Source organism: Onychostoma macrolepis, chromosome 17 (genome assembly GCF_012432095.1).
Source record: "Onychostoma macrolepis isolate SWU-2019 chromosome 17, ASM1243209v1, whole genome shotgun sequence".
In the NCBI taxonomy this organism is placed as follows: Eukaryota; Metazoa; Chordata; class Actinopteri; order Cypriniformes; family Cyprinidae; genus Onychostoma; species Onychostoma macrolepis.
The window spans coordinates 27,999,299-28,022,863 of NC_081171.1; positions in this window are offsets into that span (position 1 = coordinate 27,999,299).

Sequence of the window (23,565 nt, forward strand, 5' to 3'; positions counted from 1 at the left end):
CCCATTCTCCCCCTGCCCTCTCTACCTCTCTTCCCCCCCCCAAAAAAGCTTCATTCAAAGTTAATTGAGAATAGCTATAGGTATATATATCATATATCTTGTGAATTTTAAATCATTTTAAAGGTCTCTGTGTGATTGGTAAAATGGTCTCAATTTCACAGTAGTCACTTATATTATGGGAAATATTGGAAACTTAAGTGAATTCTGTACCTCTGTTGTGGGGGCGGTCTCCTTTCAAAACCTGATACACATTGCTCTACAGGTGTGACCATTTGGGGCATGAGAACAGCTCCTACTGAGGTTTCTCATCCCCCATACACAGATCTAATCTGTTTTGGGGCAGAGAATAAATGTTTATGGGCCTTTTGTTCTGGTAGTATTTAAGGGAAAGTTGCAAATCAGTCAGCGTGATTCTGCAGCCAGATCAGCCCGTAGTGTGGAGGGTATTTAATATGTTCCATACTATGTATTTTCTTCTTGAATTCAGGTAAACATTTTACTCTTAGATTCATCTTTGAACAACTGATGTTATGTATTTTCTTATTTTTGAATTGGCTTCTTATTGTTTTATGTAATTGGCACGACACGTTTACCTGACTAATAATAAATTGTTATATTTGATATATTCTGAACTGTCCTGAAATCATTATGACTAATAGACTGTGAGGAGGCTTTTGTTACTGCAAATCTACGGCCAGGATAGATCAAACTGAAGGCTCATGAACGAACGGAGCAGTAGGCACGTCATCGGAGACCTCAGATTTCTGTCTATCGCTGATGTTGGCAAGTTGTATGGGAACAAGTAAACTACACTTTTTGTCATAAGCAAGCAGTTGGCGGCAGACAATTAGGTATTAGTCTACCTACATCCTCTGACTAACATCGGACTGGCGAATTTGTGATCGTGAGACCGGCACCTTCGGCCGATGCTATAGGCTCAAAAGAGACTAATAGGCCCTTTTGCACCGCAGGAACCTTTTCATAGTACCCGAACTAATTGTGGAACTACCCACTTTTTGGCGTGTTCGCACCACGGGAACTAGGAACTGTTTTCAGAGTAGGGTCTAAAACAGTTCCATAGGAACTATTGTGACATAAGTGTACGCTGATTGGCTAAACGCGTACGAAACGCCCTCACCCGCCATGGTTTAAAACGCCGTGTAAACACATACTGTGTAAACATCGCATCAACTTATATTTCGCAAGTATGGATAGATGGACGGACGCTGAAGGGCAGGCACTTTTGAACATTTTGAACTCCTTTCCGATCTTTCAATACGTCGACATTCCATGTCCATTATTGTGAACCCCGCAAGACACAACAAAAACAGCTCCGATCACAGCGTCCTCCATCCTCCTGTTGTTAACGTTGTTCTTCTTTGTTTTCGTTGTTGAACGCCAACATGATCTCACAGAATTCTGTGTAATGTTCACGGACTTAATTAACCTCCGAATCTGTGGTGGCATCATGGAATCGCCGAAAATTCCGTGATGGGCTCACAGAAGTGATACCAATGTAAGTCAGTGACAGGCATCAGCCGTGCTCCACGCACGGATCCACTCAACACTTTCAATATGCCGATGCGATAATTTATCATCATCATTGTTCAGAACTGGGTAGGTTTAGGGTAGGGGTGGGGTCAGGTACTCCAGTGAAAGTATAACTGCATCGGAGTCACTCTTTTTACGTGGTCCGATGCAGCGCTGGTGTTGAACCAGTGAATCCGTGCATGGACCACGGCTGATGCCTTCTGTGAGCCCATCACGGAATTTTCGGCGATTCCGTGATACCACCACAGATTCGGGGTTAATTAAGTCCGTGAACATTACACGGAATTCTGTGAGATCAGGTTGTGAACGCCACGCACAAATGACGTCGCTTCTTAGGACCCACTGTTGGTGTGAATGCAACCCTTTAAATGGTACTGGGAAATAGTTCGCGCAAAATCGTCCAAGTACTTTAGTACTGTACTTTTAGTTCTGGAACTAAAGCGGTGCGAACGGGGCTATTAGGTCCCCAGTGAATGGATAATTGAAAGTATGGGATGTCGAGGATAATCAACATTCTAAATTGAAGTATAAGCGATATTTGTGATCAAATTTTAATTAGAAGTACAGTCTAAATTTAATGATCACTTGGAATTGGTGTCAGATCAGAATTGGAGCTAGGTAAAAACTGAAACGAAATAAGACCGAGTAAAAGACCGAATGCGCATTAAACCTTCGACCAGGCCACTGGATTCCGTTGCTTGGACTAGTGGGTGGATCCTTGCATCACAAATAAGTATTATGTGATCAAAAATGCTATACCACAAGAATGGATTGATAAAATTGAAGGCATGGAACTGGGTAATCGGAGAAAGATGTGTATGCAATGTTTGGTGAGAAAATACATGTTTTTAAGGAATGTACTGTTAAAATGTTTTATGGAGTTTTTAGGGATGGGATTTTTAAGAAACCTAATGTAAAGGAGTGCTGGTTGCAGAAATACAAAGACTTGAAAGAAGAAAATGTATAGAATAACATAAAAGGAAGAATTGTTGAAACTAAACTGGGAAACTTAGAATTTTTAATAAGGCACAAAGCAATATTTACGGACGTGATCTTACATAAGATCAAAATGGAGCAGAGCTCCATATCTAAAGTGTGCAAAGAAGACGAGGATTTTTTACACGTGTTTTTATATTGCACAAAACTGGGCTTTTTTTTAAAAGCAAAATACAAAAGACTTTTTGAACTGTTGAAAGGACAATATGAAAATGAAACGGACTGGAATCAAACTGTAATGTTGGGTGAAAACAAGAAATGTAAAAATGGGAAAGTCATTAATTTACTTGTGATGCTTATGAAGTGGGCTATATGGGAGAGGAGGGTGGTGGCAAAAAGAGAGAAATTTGTCATGGATATAGAAGAAAGGATTTTTAAACGAAAAGTTACAAATTATTTAAAATGCTTGTATTGTTATTTTAAGAACTTGGATAAGCTCAATGACTTTTATCATGTTTTTACTGATGATGTGTGTAAGATTTTTGAGGAGTATAACTGGGAAATGCCTGATGATGTCGGCTGAGCTCACTGTGTTGTAAAAATGTCTGTTAAAAGTCTGTATTGTTAAAGTTTGTACATTGGTTTAAAAAAAAAAAGAAAAAGCACGTCCGATCTCGGAAGCTAAGCAGGGTCGGGCCTGGTTAGTACTTGGATGGGAGACCGCCTGGGAATACCAGGTGCTGTAAGCTTTTGCTTTTCCTCCACTAGGCAGCTAAGACACTTCTCCAAGCCTCAGCATTCATGCTGTCTCCTTTACCTTTTTAAACTTATTGCTGCTGCTTTTTTGCTTTCTCTGTGCCTCCTTTCTGCTTTCGGTGTGACAAAAGACAGCTCAGCCTCGTCATTCTTCCTTTCTCCTCCAGGGGGCGATAGACAGGCTTTCTCTCTCTCTCTCTCTCTCTCTCTGCAACGACCTCTTGAGCGCTGCATGTCATTTGGAAATGACGCTCGTCTCTTCAACTTGAGAGCTTCCCAAACTTGATTGTCAGCCGAACCCCTTGTAAACTACATAGATGTACCCTCTTAGAGTTTAAGTTAAAATTTCAATAATTTAACTAAACACATTCTCAAGTTCATGTTTCTCTGATGTTGGTAAGTAGTCAAATGACTTGCAAGTAAACAAATGAAATATTTCAGCTTTTTATTTATTTTAATTTTTTATTTTTCGGTACTTGGAAATAGGACAAGAGTGTTTCATCAGCTCAATTTACTTCCACTCAGGGTGCCTCACTGCAACATTGGTATTTGGCTTTTTCTATTTCAGGAATCCTCAAATATGGCCCACGAGCCCAACTTTCCTGCAGAGTTCAGCTCTAACCCTAATCAAACACACCTGAGCATGCTAATCAATGTCTTCAGGATGTTTAGAAAATCACAGGTAGGTGAGTTGGATCAGGGTTGAAGCTAGAGTCTGTAACGCATTGGGCCTCCAGGGCAAGATTTGAGGAACCCCGATTTATTTATTTATGAATGAAAAAGAGGGACTAGTTATGTCTTTTCACTGCAGAGTGATTATAACACAACTTTGACACATTTTTATGTAATTTTGTTTTCTTCCGAAAACCATGCATGACATTTCCGTTTTGAAATCATTAAAAATATGCCCCCATTTACTTCCACTCAAAGTGCCTCACCGCAACATTGAGTTTTGACTTTTATTTATATTTATTTATTTTATTCACTCACTTATTCATTCATTTATTTACTATTATTTATTTATTTTGCTTAATTTAATTTATATTAACCAGGTATGACATTTCTGTTTTTAAATCATTAAAAATATGCCCCCATTTACTTCCACTCAAAGTGCATCACCGCAACATTGATTTTTGAAATTATTTATTTAAATGTATATTTTTATTGTTATTTATTTATTTCACTTAGTTTGATTCATATTAAACACAGGCATGGCATTTTTGTTTTTAAATCATTCAGAAGTACACCCCAGGTGTGTCTTTAAATAGCTCGCTCTTGAGTGCTGTATTCGTTTACGGCCATACCACCCTGGGCGCCCTCTTGTGGAATTCAGGAAGTGAGTGAGTCAGTGGAGAGCAAAGGTGGTGATTGATTGTTTGGAAGAGCTGGGAATCTTTGATTTGCTGCAAAACAACTTTAAACAAACAAGGAATTTGCTTTCGACAAAGTAATTTAATCCCCAAGCAGCTCTTGCACCTATATTGCTAAGAAGGTGGAAAATACAGATGGAGAACATGGAGAAGGAAAGAGGATTGGACAAGAGGAATGCAAGAGAGAAAGAGGATGAAGGTGAACAAAGAAGGAGAAATTATGAGAAAGCGGCTAACCGTACTGGTGGAGATAGAGGGAGAAGACAGAATTACCATGATGGAAGTGTTGAAGAAAGTAAGAGAGGATTGTGGAGTGGTGATCGGATGCAGATATAAAACATCACGAGAATATGAACTGACAATGGAGGAGGAAAGGAGAAAATATTGGATGGACTAAAGATTAAAAAAAGAGCAGAATTATGGCGAAAGAAATAAGTAGCAATGATATGGTGGTTTCGTTCCTTGGTCTGCCTACCTGTATCCAGGATGAAGAGATATTGAGAAAGCTGACGGAATGGGGAGTGACGGCAGTTTCAAGAATCAAAAGGAGAATGTGGCCAGGAACTGATCGCGGATGGAACAAGATTTTTAAAGGTCAAATTCACAGACACTGTCAAATCGTTGCCATATTCTACAAAGTTTGTGACAGTTGGAGGAGCGGAGCACTTTCGAGTAATACATGATAGACAGGTAAAAGTGTGTCGCTTGTGCATTCAACTGGGGCATGTAGTGAGAGACTGTCCGAGCTTCAAGTGCTTCAGGTGTGGCAAACAAGGACATTATGCACGAGAATGTAATGAAGGGATCTGCAATGTGTGTGATATGAGAACTGGATTATGTGTGTGTGAAACGCCAGTGGAGATGGAAGAAGAGGAAAGCGAAGGGAAGTTATCGGATTTGTATGAGGTGGATGAGGAGGAGGAGAATGAGGAGGCGGATGATCCAGCGGCTGTGGAGGAGGTGAGAAGGGACACCTGGAGCAGAAAAGAAGAAACAGCAGAACAGAGAGTTACTGGGAGGGAGAGTTGCCAAGATGGTCTCCGGGCTGTGGCAAAGAGAGGGGAAAGAAGAAAAGAAAGGTGGAAAATTGGAACTGGATAAAGAGACAAGTTCAAAGGCTAGAGATGTGAAAACTTCGAAGGGACAGAGAACTGAAGAAGGAGATGGGGAGACAACTAAAAGTGGTGGTGAAAGTCAAGGAGGTGGTAATGCCAAAAATCAAGGTACGAAACTCCAGGAGGTGAGGAGAATGAAGAAGCAGCTCGATGGAGGAGGAGGAGAGAACGTGGTGCTAGAGACTTCAGGAACAAATGTTGGGGAGGAGATGGACACGCAGAGGAAAAGAAAGATGAAAGGGACGGAAGAGTATAGTGGAAAAAAGTACGATTTTGGTTTTATTTAAATGCGTTATAGATTTATTTTAACTGCAATATATGCTGTGTGGGGCATAATGAACATTGCATGCTTAAATAGTAATGGACTAAGAGAAATAAATAAGGTTGAGAAGATGATTGGAATACTGAAAGCAGATATAATTTGTTTACAAGAGACACATTGGTCAGAGAATATTATGGAAAACAAAACAATTATGGGAAGAGGATATTTTTGTTAATCATGGAAATCTGTGTAAAGCAAATATATAAAGATGATAAAGGAAGATTGCTAGTCATAGAATTTATATTTTGTAATGAACTGTTTAGGTTGATAAATATCTATGCACCTAATGTGGAAACTGAAAGAAATGAGGTCTTTAAAGAAATGAAACCATTATGTAAAAGTAAATTTACAGTGGTTGGAGATTTCAATGTGTGGTGCACAAGATTAGATGCTTCAAGCAGTGCGAATTTCAAATCGGATGCGTCTAGGAAATATTTAAATGAGTGGATGCAAAGTGATGATATGGTTGGTGCTTGGAGAGAAGAAAACTCATATAAGAGAGAGTTTTCTAGAAGGCAAATGGTAATGGGAAGTTTAAAACAAAGCAGGATAGATTTATGTTTAATTAAAAGGGAAATATTAAGTTATGTTAAAAATGTGAAATACAGTTTTTTAGGAATAAGTTGTTACATTTCTTCCCCGTCTAGGGGTTGGGGGAAAAGTGCAACAAACAAAAAAAAGTTTTTTTGTGGAGGTCATCACTCCTGTCCCAGCCAGCAATCACCACACAGATTTGAAATATAATTGATTTCTTTTATTGACTCTTTTATTTTATTGGTTTAGGAGAAATAAAAGAGGAAGCAAGAAACTTCAAGAGGGGACCAGGCCAAAACAACAAACAAAAACCTGAATAAATAAAATACAAATAAACAACATAACTTTTACCTCACTCCCTATCTGACCAAAAACAAGGAAAACTACTAACAAAAGAAAATGGCGTCCACCTCTCTACGGCTTCCACAATCAAATACAAGCAACAAAATAATTTGAACAGTATAGTTCAGAGTCAAATTATAAACAGATTAGATTTGTTAACAAGGAAAGCACTTAGTAACACAAACTCAAGGCCCTCACAACAGTCAACCAACACACACAGGCTCAACAAACACATGCTGGGACAGGAGGAAAGACTCTCTCCCCTTCCTGGCGTTCCACCTCAGCTTTATCCACCAGCTCCCATCTCGTCAATCAATCAGGTCACCCCCGGAGTTTGGTTTGAGATGATGTCCATACCTGGCAGAAGGGAGGACTGAGAGAGAGAGAGAAACCAGAGAGGGAGTACAAAACAACACAATGCAAAACAAAAAAAACAAAGTACAACCACATTGCACCAAACAAATAAACGGTGACCACATACATCACAAATGTAAATAGGGAATTTAACAAATACGTCCTGGGACGTAACAAAGTGATCATGCTGCCATGATAGAAAGATAGGTATAAATATGGGAGAAAGAGGAGGGGGAGTGTGGTGTTTGAATTCATCTATATTATTGGAAGAGGCTTACAAGGAAAATATCAGAAAATGTGTAAATTATGAAATGGAAAATCCTTTGTTTGATGAAAATGTGTGTGAGTGGTGGGAAAGAATGAAAGAAAAAAGAAAAAAAGAAGTATTAGGTATTCAAAACAAAGGGATTTTATGAGAAAAAGCAAAGTAGAGGCAATGAAAAAGGCAATGGAGAAAGAAGACAAGTCCCCCCCAATAATTAGAAATCACCAAATGCCCCCCCCCCCACAATATTTGAAATTCTTGCACTGATCTGCTGTCCTCTATTACGCAGCGCTCTTGTTAGGATGACAAAAAAAAGGTTTAAAAGTAAAATTTTCTGCAAATAATTTATTCAGTGAAGCAAACTACTTTTTTTTCTCAAATATGCCCATTTTGAGAGAGAGCGAGGGATGAGATGTGCATGTGTTAATTATCTGCATTTGGTCTGTCCCTACAAACAATGGAACTGTGAATTTAGTCCTACTTCAAAAACACGTCGTTGCGGAGAAATATAAAGTAGCAATTCAGTATGGAAACTATTTTATTACAATAAAAGTTGCGGTGTAGTGTTGACAAGTTTCTGTGTGCGAGTAATAATGTGTGTGCGTCAATTAAAGCATACATATATATATATATATATATATATATATAATTGGTCCCCCCCAATGTTCAAGACATGGTTACGGCCTTGGGTTAACTATGAGTTTTACAAGATGTTCATAGAGGTTTTAGCACCTATTTTATGGAAGCTATTTAAAAGTGTGGAAGAGAGAGGGGAAGTGCCTGAATCAAGTCAAGTCACCTTTATTTATATAGCGCTTTTAACAATACAGATTGTGTCAAAGCACTTAACAGTATCAAATTGGAGGATAGAGTGTCAGTAATGTATAATGATAAGATTAAACACTCAATTTTCAATTAAAAGGCATTTCATTATTGAATTCAGAGATGTCATTGTCTAGCTCAGTTTAGTTTAAATAGTATCTGTGCAACCAAATCGATGATAATCGCTAGAAATTAAGTGTCCCCAACTGAGCAAGCCAGAGGCGACAGCGGCAAGGAACCAAAATAATCTTGGGGTGTAGACTCGTTTAAAGTAATGTAATCATCTTGTTTTAGCCAGGTTTCTGTCAGACAAAGCACATCTAGTTTATGGTCAGTGAACATATCATTTACAAAAAGTGCTTTTGAAGAAAGGGATCTAATATTCAATAAGCCAAGCTTTATCATGTGTTTATCTGTATTATATCGGTTTTGTTGAACATCAATTAAATTGTTACTATTACTTTGGTTTGGATGTTTTCTGTATTTTCTAGTTCAGGGAACAGACACAGTCTCTATAGTGTGATATCTAGGTGAAAAAGTTTCTATGTGCTGAGAGTTAACTGACTTCTGTGGCGTGAGGCAGCTAGCAGACGGTCGGTTTAGCCAGTCTGTCTGCTTCCTGACCTGGGCCCCAGTTAGTCAAATACGAACTCTAAGACTATGTGCCATATTTCTAGAGAGAAGAGCACCACCACCCCAGGAGGGATGAACACCATCTCTTTTCAACAGGTCACGTCTGCCCCAAAAATTCTTCCAATTGTCTATAAAGCCCATGTTATTTTGCGGGCACCACTTAGACATCCAGCCATTAAGTGACGACAGTCTGCTATGAATCTCATCGCCACGGTAAGCAGGGAGGGGACCAGAGCATATTACAGTGTCTGACATCGTACTTGCAAGTTCACACACCTCTTTAACATTATTTTTAGTGATCTCTGACTGGCGAAGTCGAAACATCATTAGCGCCGACGTGGATAACAATCTTACTGAATTTATGTTTAGCATTATGCCGAGTTCACACTGCACGATTTTCAAACTCGTCGGATCGCTGTTGTTTTCACACTGCGTGACTATCTGGGGTAGCATTCAGTCGCTGCTGTGTTCACATTGCACGATGGATCAGCGACAGGGGCTTTCACATTGCACCATTTCACAAGAAGTATTAAAAAAATATAGCCCGCAAATTGTCTGTGCGCTGATTTCCAGCTACAAAAACAAAAACAGATTATGCAGGAGGGAGATGCAGGGAACAGGGATTGTGTTCTGCAAAGAGTGGTAAATAATAATTTTGCAGTAACTGTTATGCTGATGTTGCGGCTGGTCAAGCGTTTGTGTTTGTTTCTGTATGATATAATTGTACATATTAAAATACTGATATGGTCTATAACTCCTCACTGAACTTACCTCTGCCCTGTATCTTTGTCTCTCATTGGCTGAAGGTCATCGTGATGTAATTTTCAGTCAGAAATCATTGCACACAGCGTGATTGTGAATCGCCGACAGCTCCAGATATTTAGCATGCCAAATATTTCACGGGCGTCGGCGACGTGTTGGCGACTCCCTCAGATCGCGTCTTTGATAATTCACACTGCGAGATTGCCACTCGCATGAACGAGCTCCAATTTGCCTCCGATATCGGGCATTTGTCGGCGATTTATCAAAACCTGTCGGCGAGTGAAAAATCGGGCTAAAATCGTGCAGTGTGAACTAGGCATTAGTCAGCACTTTTAAATTTGCCAAGATGTCAGGCGCTCTGGCTCCCGGTAAACAATGGACTATGGTGGCTGGTGTCTCTATTTTCACGTTCCGTACAATAGAATCGCTATTAACTAGAGCACTTTCATCAGGTTTCTCAGTGGGTTTGTCACTGAGTGGGGTGAACCTGTTTGATGTTTTGATCAGAACGGAAGAGTGGTGTTTTGACCCGCGACTATGCCGCCTCACTGTCACCCAGTTGCCCTGCTTCACGGGCTCAACCGGAACCGAACAATGTACAGGACTCCCTGAGCTAGTCGCATCCAAAGCAGTATCTACAGCCCTCACATTCTTACTGTCCTCAACTAAAGTTTGGATGCATGTCTCTAGTTCTAAAACCTTCTCTGTCAGCCTAACTATTTCCCTGCATTTATCACATGTGAATCCCTCGCTGCTGACAGAGACAGATAAACTATACATGTGGCAAACAGTGCAGACAACAATAGCAGGAGAAGAAGCCATTACTCACCGTGATTGATGAATGATACCAACTTAACTTACCACTGTTGTTTGATGAGCTCGTGAAAAACGGAGCGAGGAAAAATAAATAAATAAAAATTAAAAAATAAAATAATAATAGGCGCGAATAGAAATGCAAATGGAACCGCGAGTGACAAGCTAACGGTTTTTAAAAGCAAATGATCAAATTAGTTAGATTAGTTTGAAAGATAACACCAGAAATATGGTGGGAATTAAGTTATATATTATCACTTTAGACAAAAGGGAGTGAAAGTAAGGTAGAGATTCAATAAAAAGCGAAGGTACACGGAGCTACAAACACAAACCTCTCAGCAGCACAACAGACTGAAGCAATCGAGCAGCAATCAATGAGTTTAGGGGTAATCACTATCTTATATAAAAACAAAGGCAGTCAGCTTAAGTTGGAAAATTACAGGCCGTTCAGTCTTCTAAATACAGATTATAAGATACTGACAAAAATCTTAGCTAATAGAATAAAAGAGATAGTAGGAGTATAATATCGCCAAGTCAAGCTTACAGCATACCGGGCAGGGATATCACAGATACAGTATGCACAATAAGAGATGTAGTGGACAGTATGGGAAAGGATGGGGAAGGGGGACTGATTTTATGTATGGATTTAAATAAGGCGTTTGATAGGGTAATGAGAAGATTCGGTTTTGGGGAGAGGATTTTAAGATATATAAATTTAGTATATAGTAATTCAAAAAGTTGTGTAAAGATTAATGGAGTTTTAACAGACGCCTTTCCTTTGCAGAGGTCGGTTAAGCAGGGATGTCCGCTCCGCTGTCGGCGTTGTTGTATTCAATAACAGCTGGCAACACTGGTTAAAAGAGATAAGAAATAAGAGGAATCCAAATTCCATATGGGGGAATGAGCATAATTCATCAGTATGCAGATGATACAACATTTACGGTTAAAGATATAGAGAGTATAAATAGGGTAATGAAACATACGGAAAGCATCAGGTGCAAAAATAAATGTTGATAATTCAAAAATAATGATTGTAGGTGGAGTTGATATAGAAGGACAAGATATTCCTTTTAAAATAACAAAGGAATATACGAAGATTTTAGGTGTGCATATAGGTGTAAATGTAAAAGAGGCGAGAGATGTCACATGGACTGGGATTTTAAATAATATAAAACAAGTTTTACAGTTTTGGCGATTAAGAGATTTAGGATTAAGAGGAAAGGTAGTTGTAGTTAATTCATTATTGCTTACTAAATGTAATTATGTGATGGGAGCAATTGACTTTAGGGAGGTTATTTTTCTGGGGAGGGAAAGGAGTGAAAATATCAACAAAAACATTAATAGCAGATTACAAGGTGGGTGGGTTGAAGCTGATTGATTTAGTTGTAAAAAGAAAAGAAATAAGAGTGAAAACAATAAAGAAGTATTTATGTGATAAAGTGGATTATGGATGGAAAGGTTATATGAGAGATTATTTGGATAAAAGTGGTGGATGTGGGGAAGAAGGGGTATTCATGGCCTTAAAGAAGCCAATGTTTGAAAGTATACCTTCATTTTATCAAGAAGTATTTAGTGCATGGCCGAGTTTTTAATGGATGTGGGATATGAGTGTGAAAATATTAATCAAATGCACAAGCAGCCAATATTTTTGAATCCAAAGATACGGATGAAAGGGAAAATGTTTTATAATAGACTGTACATGAAAGCGGGAGTAAGACAAGTAAAGGATATGGCATATGAATATGTGAAAGGTTTTTTACCAAATAGAGCCATTTATGATTATGTGGTGGAATGGGATGATGAAATTGAAAAATCAAAAGTGGACTCTGTATGTGAAAATATTAAAACAAGTTTGCCCAGGAGTTGGGTGGAAATGATTGAGAGAGAGACTGCTAAACCGGATAATTGGGGAATGCCAGAAATATTTATTGTCAAAAATGGTGAAAATAAGTATCTGACTGATGTAACTACGAAAATGATATATAAAGTATTTGTAAAAACGGAATGTAAAGGGCTTGACGTGTTTCATGAAAAATGTAAAAAAAAAATGATCAAGGATGATTGAGGAGAAGATGTAACAATTGTTTTTATTTGGTGAATGTACAAATTGTAAGGACATGAAGGTTAACTTGTGTTATTTTTATTTTAAGTCATGCAAGGTATGCAATATGGGCGAGGAGGAATTTGGCATATTTTGAAGAGAAAAAAGTGGACGTCACTGTGATGTTCAAGAATGTTTATTTAATGTGGAAATATCTGAGCAAAGATGTTTTTGGAAAAGCTTTCATTAATGGATGTGGATGACAAAGGAGGGTTAAGTTTAAATTTCTAATGATGAATTGTTTGGTGATGGGACGTATTGATTGACGGACCTTGTATTTATGTCATATTTTGATGGCTACGGTACTTTATTGTGGTGTGAATTGTATTGAATTAATATTTTGATACTTTGATAATAAATTTTTTAAAACGCCCGATCTCGGAAGCTAAGCAGGGTCGGGCCTGGTTAGTACTTGGATGGGAGACCGCCTGGGAATACCAGGTGCTGTAAGCTTTTGCTTTTCCTCCACTAGGCAGCTAAGACACTTCTCCAAGCCTCAGCATTCATGCTGTCTCCTTTACCTTTTTAAACTTATTGCTGCTGCTTTTTTGCTTTCTCTGTGCCTCCTTTCTGCTCTCTCTCTCTCTCTCTCTCTCTCTCTGCAACGACCTCTTGAGCGCTGCATGCCACTCAGGGTGCCTCACTGCAACATTGGTATTTGGCTTTTTCTATTTCAGGAATCCTCAAATATGGCCCACGAGCCCAACTTTCCTGCAGAGTTCAGCTCTAACCCTAATCAAACACACCTGAGCATGCTAATCAATGTCTTCAGGATGTTTAGAAAATCACAGGTAGGTGAGTTGGATCAGGGTTGAAGCTAGAGTCTGTAACGCATTGGGCCTCCAGGGCAAGATTTGAGGAACCCCGATTTATTTATTTATGAATGAAAAAGAGGGACTAGTTGATATGTTATGTCTTTTCACTGCAGAGTGATTATAACGCTGGTGTGTATCATATGTCTGAACGCTGCGATGGGTCCTCAATAAAGTGACCATCGAGAACTTTTGGATCCTCAGATGAGTTTTCTTTTGCTAGTATCTCAAGATACTACATATGGAGACGAGGATAAACAAGGAGATAAAGATAAAAGAAGACAAATAAGGATGAAGCTAACTACTAATAATAATAAAGAAAGGAAGAATATTAGGCTACATATTGGCCTGAATGGTATGTGCAGTAGGCTATGGGTTAATTTAATAATTCTTAATTCTGCACTTTCTTAAATTCAAAACAAAATATTAATCAATTAATAATTATATCCATTTTTGAATATCCCAGGTTGCTGTGGTCACGCAGCTTCGTGTATTAATGGCCACGAGAAATAAATGTCGTTCTCTCAAGTTACATACAGTTAGATGTCATGCTCCCCCGATCATCTTCGTTCAAAAAAGTGCAGGTGCGTGATGTGATGTGTGAATCTTGTTCTTTTGTGTATCATATTTACGCATGTAGGCCTAAAACTAAAGTTAAAAAAATTAATACAGACTCTTATCCAGTCTTATAGGCCTAATTTAATTCTAATTTATCATAATTTTGTCAGCTAATGATCGGTTAACGAGCTTCGGTTATAGAGCAGGTATAAAGCACAGAGGAGAAAGAACTGACGCCAGGTGGGAAATATACAGTATAGCCTAATTTCTGCAATATTCTTCTTATTATTATTATTAGCAAATAACCTAATTACTAGGTTATCAATAAATAAATAAATGTATAGCCTAGGCCTAGCCTATGTTAAATTCCTATTCAGAGGACCCGTAACATTACCGTAATTTAATTAAAGAAAGAAAGAAGGAAAGAAAGAAAAGATCACTGAATGGATTTAAAAAGCTGAATGGATGGGAAAGATAGTAATGTTTTTCTAGGCATGTCACATGTCTTATTTTTAAATGTATTGATTATAACAAGGTTCATAAATGTTGTCTGTGGACTGCATATATCTGCAACATATCATGCACAAAATGTACAGGTAGGTTAATATAATATTTTCTTAATTCTGCGTTTTATTAAATTCAAAACATTTTATTAATGTATTCGTAATATCAGTTTCTGAATATCCAAGGTTGCTATGGTAACGCAGGTTCGTGCATTAAACGCATGGCCATGAGAAATAAATGTCGTTCTCTCAACATAAGAAGTCGTGCTCCCCCGATCATGTCCCCTACCTGCCAAACCTTTTTGATAATTTTGTCATGAAAAGGTTTTTTTTTTAAATAACACATTAGGCCTACATATAATTATCACAGAAACAAATCCACAGCTGCACTGCGGCAACAAGTAGTGGTGTTTTCATTATCAGCATAACCTATTTGAAGGAATCTGGACTCACTCGTTAAGTTATCCAAAGAAACAAGTGTTTATGATAAATCCCCTGTGATGTTTGTACTGGCTACTGTATACAGGCCACAAGGGCACCACACAGACTTTATTAAAGAATTTGCTGATTTTCTATCAGAGTTAGTACTGGCTGCAGATAAAGTCCTAATTGTTGGTAATTTTAATATCCACGTTGATAATGAAAAAGATTTTTTGGGATCAGCATTTATAGACATTCTAAACTCTATTGGTGTTAAACAACATGTGTCAGGACCTACTCATTGTTGAAATCATATTCTAGATTTAATACTGTCACATGGAATTGATGTCAGTGGCGTTGAAATTTTGCAGCAGAGCGATGATATCTCAGATCATGAATGAATGAATGAATGAATGAGGCATTTATATAGCGCTTTATTGTGTATTACAATACACCCAAAGCACTTTACAATCATGGGGGGGGGGTCTCTCCTTAACCACCAATAGTGTGCAGCATCCACTTGGATGATGCGATGGCAGCCACAGGACAACGGCGCCAGTGTGCTCACCACACACCAGCTACAGGTGGAGAGGAGAGAGATAGAGCCAATCAAGTGGATGGGGATTATTAGGAGGCCATGATTGACAAGGGCCAGTGAAGGGAATTTGGCCAGGACACCGGGGATACACCCCTACTCTTTACGATGAGTGTCATGGGATTTTTATCATTTTTATCATCTAGTCTCCTGTATATTCCATATAACTAAAGCTGTAAAGCCAACTCCTTGTTACAAATATGGTAGAACCATCACTTTTACCACAAAAGACTGCTTTATAAATAATCGTCCTGATTCATCTCAGTTCCTCAGTATATCCAATAGCTCAGAACAACTTGATGATGTAACAGAAACTATGGACTCTCTCTTTTCTAGCACTTTAGATACAGTTGCTCCTTTACGCTTAAGGAAGAATAAGGAAAAGAGTCCAACACCGTGGTATAATGAGCACACTTGCGCCCTAAAGAGAGCAGCCCGGAAAATGGAGCGCAGCTGGAGGAAAACAAAAATAGAGGTATTTCATATTGCTTGGCGGGAAAGTACCCTATCCTACAGAAAAGCATTAAAAACGGCTAGATCTGATTACTTTTAGTCGTAAAAGTCTTTTAACAAACATAACCCCTGGTATTTATTCAATACAGTGACTAAATTAACGAAAAATAAAGCATCAACAGGTGTTGGCATTTCCCAACAGCACAGCAGTAATGACTTTATGAACTACTTTACTTCCAAGATCGATACTATCAGAGATAAAATTGTAACCATGCAGCCGTCAGCTACAGAGCGATTGGACGCTTTCGCGAGCTTCAGCAAATGCACAGATTGTACGCTTCGCTTAACAACCCCCCACGTGAAACTGAAATAATAACCGTGATATAAGATTTTGGACATATCTCCCATCTAAGTCATTCATCCACGAGTTCCTGAAGCATTTATAACTACAGTGGGGCAAAAGAGTATTTAGTCAGCCACCAATTGTGCAAGTTCTCCCACTTAAAAAGATGAGAGAGGCCTATAATTTTCATCATAGGTATACCTCAACTATGAGAGACAAAATGAGAAGAAAAAAAAATCAAGAAAATCACATTGTAGGATTTTTAAAGAATTAATTGGTAAATTCCTCGGTAAAATAAGTATTTGGTCACCTATAAACAAGCAAGATTTCTGGCTCTCACAGACCTGTAACTCTGTGAGACACAGACCTGTCCTCCACTCGTTACCTGTATTAATGGCATCTGTTTGAACTTGTTATCAGTATAATATGCACCTGTCCACAACCTCAAACAGTCCAACTCCAAACTCCACCATGGCCAAGACCAAAGAGCTGTCAAAGGACACCAGAAACAAAATTGTAGACCTGCACCAGGCTGGGAAGACTGAATCTGCAATAGGTAAGCAGCTTGGTGTGAAGAAATCAACTGTGGGAGCAATTATTAGAAAATGGAAGACATACAAGACCACTGATAATCTCCCTCGATCTGGGGCTCCACGCAAGATCTCACCCCGTGGGGTCAAAATGATCACAAGAACTGTGAGCAAAAATCCCAGAACCACACGGGGGACCTAGTGAATGACCTGCAGAGAGCTGGGACCAAAGTAACAAAGGCCTCAAATCCTGCAGTGCCAGACGTCAAGTCACCTTTATTTATATAGCGCTTTTACAATACAGATTGTGTCAAAGCACTTAACAGTATCAAATTGGAGGATAGAGTGTCAGTAATGTATAATGATAAGATTAAACACTCAATTTTCAATTTTCAGTTAAAGGCATTTCATTATTGAATTCAGAGATGTCATTGTCTAGCTCAGTTTAGTTTAAATAGTATCTGTGCAATCAAATCGGCGATAATCGCTAGAAATTAAGTGTCCCCAACTGAGCAAGCCAGAGGCAACAGCGGCAAGGAACTAAAACTCCTTCTGTGGCAGAATGGAGAAAAAAAAACTTGGGAGAAACCAGGCTCAGTCGGGGGGCTAGTTCTCCTCTGGCCAGACGAAACCCGCAGTTCAAAAGTTTTTATTTCTATTTTAATTTTGTTGCAATTTCTAACAATAGTAGTATTATGTAGTTAGGTATTTTATTATATTTTAGTTATTTTGTTATTTTTGGTTGATATATCTGGGGATATGTCTCTGGGGGTCATCTGGGTGTCCTGGTCTCCGCTGACGATCAGGGCTGTAGACATCATCTCTTGGTGCTGATCCACCATCTGATCGGATACGGACTGAGAAACAGACTAGGAAAGAAACAGACAAATAACGTGTCCCCCTGCTTAAGCCAGTACATGTCCGGGCCCGTCTGAAGTTTGCTAGAGAGCATTTGGATGATCCAGAAGAGGATTGGGAGAATGTCATATGGTCAGATGAAACCAAAATAGAACTTTTTGGTAAAAACTCAACTTGTCGTGTTTGGAGGAGAAAGAATGCTGAGTTGCATCCAAAGAACACCATACCTACTGTGAAGCATGGGGGTGGAAACATCATGCTTTGGGGCTGTTTTTCTGCAAAGGGACCAGGACGACTGATCCATGTAAACGAAAGAATGAATGGGGCCATGTATCGTGAGATTTTGAGTGAAAACCTCCTTCCATCAGCAAGGGCATTGAAGATGAAACGTGGCTGGGTCTTTCAGCATGACAATGATCCCAAACACACCGCCCGGGCAACGAAGGAGTGGCTTTGTAAGAAGCATTTCAAGGTCCTGGAGTGGCCTAGCCAGTCTCCAGATCTCAACCCCATCGAAAATCTTTGGAGGGAGTTGAAAGTCCGTGTCGCCCAGCGACAGCCCCAAAACATTACTGCTCTAGAGGAGATCTGCATGGAGGAATGGGCCAAAATACCAGCAACAGTGTGTGAAGACTTACAGAAAACGTTTGACCTCTGTCATTGCCAACAAAGGGTATATAACAAAGTATTGAGATGAAATTTTGTTATTGACCAAATACTTATTTTCCACTATAATTTGCAAATAAATTCTTTAAAAATCTTACAATGTGATTTTCTGGATTTTTTTTTCTCATTTTGTCTCTCATAGTTGAGGTATACCTAAGATGAAAATTACAAGCCTCTCTCATCTTTTTAAGTGGGATAACTTGCACAATTGGTGGCTGACTAAATACTTTTTTGCCCCACTGTATCAAGTAGTTTGAGAAAATCTTTTGCCACGTATCAAAAGGAATTGGTGGCATGCCAACATTTTGTAAAAATGGTGCTGGGGCAGAAACAGTCGCCACCCTCGTCGCCAATATGTAATATTCCTTTTGTTTTAGAAAGAATAACTAAAGAAAGCACACGGACACTGAATCAGATTTCTCATCACAACTCACTCTTTTACTCGTTCCCTTTCGGCGCAACATCTGTCCAACCTACAACACCATCTACTGGACACAACAAACATGTTGACATGTCACTTAATAAAAAAATAAATAAAAATAGACTTGCTGTACACTGAGGTAGGCCTGCTATATTTTTATGTCTGAAGTGAAAAAACAAGACTTTGCCGGTATCGTTCTTCAAAGCGCAAAGAAGGATTCAGTGTGTGTTTTAGTTTTGTCATCTTAATTAGTTAATTAGTTAATTGACTTAATATAAATGAATTAAACATAATAAATTATAATAAATTTATTTTATTCTTTCTTTCTCTGTTCTTAGAAGTGCCGCTGGGGCCTTATTTATAAAGTGTGCGTACGCTCAGATTTGATCTTAGTGTGTGCATACTCTTAAATCTACGCCAACGCTCATATCTGTAAAAACTGTCTTTGACGTGGAAAAGTGCTTAGCGTCACATCAGTGTCTGAGTAGACATACAGACTTTTTCTTGTCGGAGTACTGCAGGTTTTTGAAAGTGTAAGATGTTCTTGCAGCTGGCTGGTCTAAATCTTTTACACGTTAATGACATTAATTAGGAGTCGTTTACAAGCAGAGAGCTGAAACCATTCATTTGCGCGCAAGTTCAAGATCATTTGCGATTCATAGATTTCACATCTGAAAGAGAGGCGTACGTGCGTTTTCTGTACATATAACATTTCAGTTACCTTTCACTCTATGGAGGATCAGAAAGCTTTTGGATTTCTTCGAAAAATATCTTAATTTGTGTTCCAAAGAAGAACAAATGTCTTACAGGTCTGAAATGACATGAGGGAGAGTAATTAATGACAGAATTTTAATTTTTGGGTGAACTATCCCTTTAACCCTCTACCGCATGGTGTTGCCATATGGCAACATACATTTTGTGTTCACTTCCTTGTCACTGTGTCTTTAAGAGAACATTCTCATTTTTTTGTTGGAAAGAGAAGACCTTTGTTTAGCCAATGATGTGCTTTGGTTAAGTCACGTGACATGCAGTTTTTTTCTGTGGAGCGATTTCTGATAGACTGCTGTCTCTTGTCAGTAGTTACTGAAAGCAAACTAAAACGTCAGTAAAAAACAAGGACCAGCCCATGTCACATGCACAAAAAAATCATAAAGATCACCTCAGATAAGTTATAATGACATATTCACTACTCAAAAAAGTTTTTATGAAATTAGTTTTTGGTAAATCAATCATATGTGTTGCCAAGCGGCAACTCTGTGCAATAGTGGAATGGTATTATTGCAATAGTTTAGCTAGCTAGCAAGGTCAGCTGCCATCTGTTAAGCTGTAACAATAACATCATTAATGCTAATGATATAATGTTGATTACTTTTGATTAGATATGAATACAGGTAACATTACATCAGTGAGCCACTGGCCTACCATGGTGTCTCAAAAAGGTAGATGCATGTATCCTGGCTGTAAGGATGTTGTTAGGATGAAATGCACCAAATGTGAGGTATACCTGTGTCTCACCTCTGGAAAAAAAAACTGCTTTGAGAAGTTTCATACATAAAGTTTCAAGGATTATTGGGGGGGAGTTGGGGGTGCTCAGCCTCAAGTTCATAGTCTTCCTCTCATAAGATTGCGTAATGTTGAATTTTCATGAAGTGCAGTGTTTTTGGTTTTATGTCAGTGTTTTATGATACATGATATACAGTATTAGATTTGTTTTAACTGTATAAATTTGAAATGTAAATAATATTCATGAAAAATGTATTGAAATTCAAAGAATATAAAGCATTCAGCTAAAAAGAATGGAATAAATAAAAGCAGAAGTTGTTGGAAAGTATGTATAAGGTTATAAGTACCGTGTTAAAGCTTATTAGAACACCAGTTGAATCACCACAAACATTTCTGAGGAAAAATATTAACTATAAGTAAACTTACACTTATTCTAAGTTAGATCCACTGTTGTATGTTGCCGTATGGCAACAAATCATAAAGTACCTTAAAATAATATTTTTTCCCATGTTTTTTTTTACAGCACTTCAAGTTAAGCCATTCCAAGAAAAGAAAAAGAGTAGAGGGTTAAGAAAATAGGTTGGTCTCTATGTGCACTTTTCAATATTGAGACAATACTTTGATTATGGTTACACAACTTATTGTTTGCACTTAAGACTAAAATAACTGTTATTTATTTTTGTTATTTATACTGTTTTCATTTCTATGTTCAATTTGTGGAAAGATGTTCAGTTCTAAAGTCTGCAGAGAGAGAAGCCAGTCGTTTGAGTTTGTGGCAAAACCTTTTACAATGCTTGTAAGTTGTATATTGTTGTCTTTTACTGCACTTGATAATTCATACTCAGAAAATAGAACTGAAATTACAACCATTACAAGATTAAACAAAACAAAAACTTAAAACATTTCAAAATGCATGCGGACTATTTTTTCTAGTCATGTGTTCCATATATGAAGATTTCTTAAAAATATGTGTAAAAATCTTTTCTCGTCTCTTCTCATCACACCCCTAATAAAGCACTATAGGGAACAGAGAAACAGTGTTGAGAAACAATAGTACATACTGTAGCGGTAATTCCCAACCCTGTTTGTGGAGGAACACCAACAGTACACATTTCAGATATCCATTTATTTGACCAGTTTGTTTCAGGTCTTGGAGTCTCTTCTAACAAGATGATTAGCTGAATTAGGTTTGTTTAATTAGAAAGAATTTGAAAATGTGTGGTGTTCTTGCACCCCCAGGAACAGGGCTGGGAAACACTGCATAGAGGGTAACTGTTGTTTCAAGTGCTACTGTTTGGTATTCAGTTCAGTGTAAATTATTTTGGGAGTGTGCAACTTTACTGCTCCTATTATCTTAACCATTGCTGCAGTTGGAGCATGGTAGGGGGTGGGTGCCATTTTCTTTGCAAACTTGCTTTCTCATGTGTTTGATAGGAGGGGATATGTTGTAATATTATTTACTGTTTGTACTCTAGTATAGAGTGTAATTTCAGTTAGATTTGTTTTATTTTGTTCTGTGCTCCCTCTTGAAAGTTTCTCCATGTTTAATTTTTTGTAAATAATGTAACTCCTTAAAGATTAAAATTGGTTTATTTCCTTAAAGCAAGGGTGTCCAATCCAGCTTCTGTAGGAGCACTGCTCCAACCCTAAGTAAACACACCTAAACCAGCTCAAGGTATAGAAACTTCAAAGCAGGTGTATTGGGTAATTCTGTAGTATGTTGGCCTTCCAGGAGCAGGATTGGATACCCCTGGCTTAAAGCCTCTGGAATGAGAGCAGGGACTCAATGGATCTTCTTCTCTTTAATTGTTATGAGTTAGTTTTAACCTAAAGCTATACAGTACATGAAAAGTATCTTTATGCCCATCTTAAAGTGCTCCTATTATGGGTAATGAAAGGTTCATATTTTGGTTTTGGGAGTCCTCAACAACAGGTTGACATGCATGCATGGTCAAAAACACTTTCATTGTCTTATTATATGCATTTATTTTTACCTTATTTGTTCAATGACTCCCAAACTACTCGCTCATTGATTCATTTTTCCAAACCCCTCCTTTGTGTGACACTAATCTGCGGTGATTGGTCGATTTCATTTCCATTTCATCATGCTTGTAATCATGGGTTCAAGTTTTCCTGGGTCTGCATGTGCCACAAGTGGGCGGGCAATATGCTAATGGTTCCTGCTGACATTAACATGAAACGGCTTGGGATTCGTTTTAAAAATTACTCATTTAAATGATTCAGAGTCGACTCTTTCTTTTGAAAGAAAATAACTTTATACACGGTGCACTTTCAGATTTAAAAATTTGCAGGATGTTTTCATTTACTTAGAGCTGTTACACACTGCATGAAAGGTCATTTTCAAAAGTCCATAATAGGGGCATTTTAAACAAATAAAATAAAACAAATAAAATATAAGATTTTTATTTATTGTGTTTCGTTTAATGCGTAATGACTTAGTTTTCAAAATAGCCAATAATCAAGAATATCATGAATGAGGGAAAATTATTCCTTTTTTTATTGCAGTGTCTGACGACAAACTTGAATGTGTGATGAGAGTTTGGTGATGAGCTGTTACTATAATGCTTAATGTTTTAAATTCAGTCTGTTCAACAGAGTGCCTTCCTGTAGCTCAAACAGTAGAACATTGTAAGACTGGAAGAACTTGAGACACTTTGATGTCCTGAGATACAGACAATACAAACACAGTGTATTAACATACAGACATCTGTTTCCACATCTCACTGAGAGAAGATGTGGGAAAGCTTCTTTCTCACCTATACATTTATTTTCATTCCCCCCCCCCCCCCACTTCCTTCCCTTCACCCATGCAATTAATCCTTCACTCAGCTCAATCGGAATGGTCAACAGCAAAATATAAGGTTCTACATGAATGCAAGTGATATTCACTGTCATGTTTTGTATCATTTGAAATGTCTTACAAGAAGCAGACTAAAAAGTAATAAAGGTCCTATAAGTTAAGAGATAAAGAGATATGTTGCTTACTGTAGAGGGTGTCCTTTCCCAGTGTATTTCATTCAAATTATCAACTGTCACCAAAAGGTGTAAACTCTCCACATCTAGGCCTTGATCAATACAAATTCCAGTTGTTAGTACCTGTCTCCAGGATCTTTCCAGGATGGAGGATCTTTCTCTTGGTCTGAGTACTTAAAGAAATGTTGCAAGAAGATCAGGCGCTCCTGTAGATAGATGAGCCCACGAAGTGG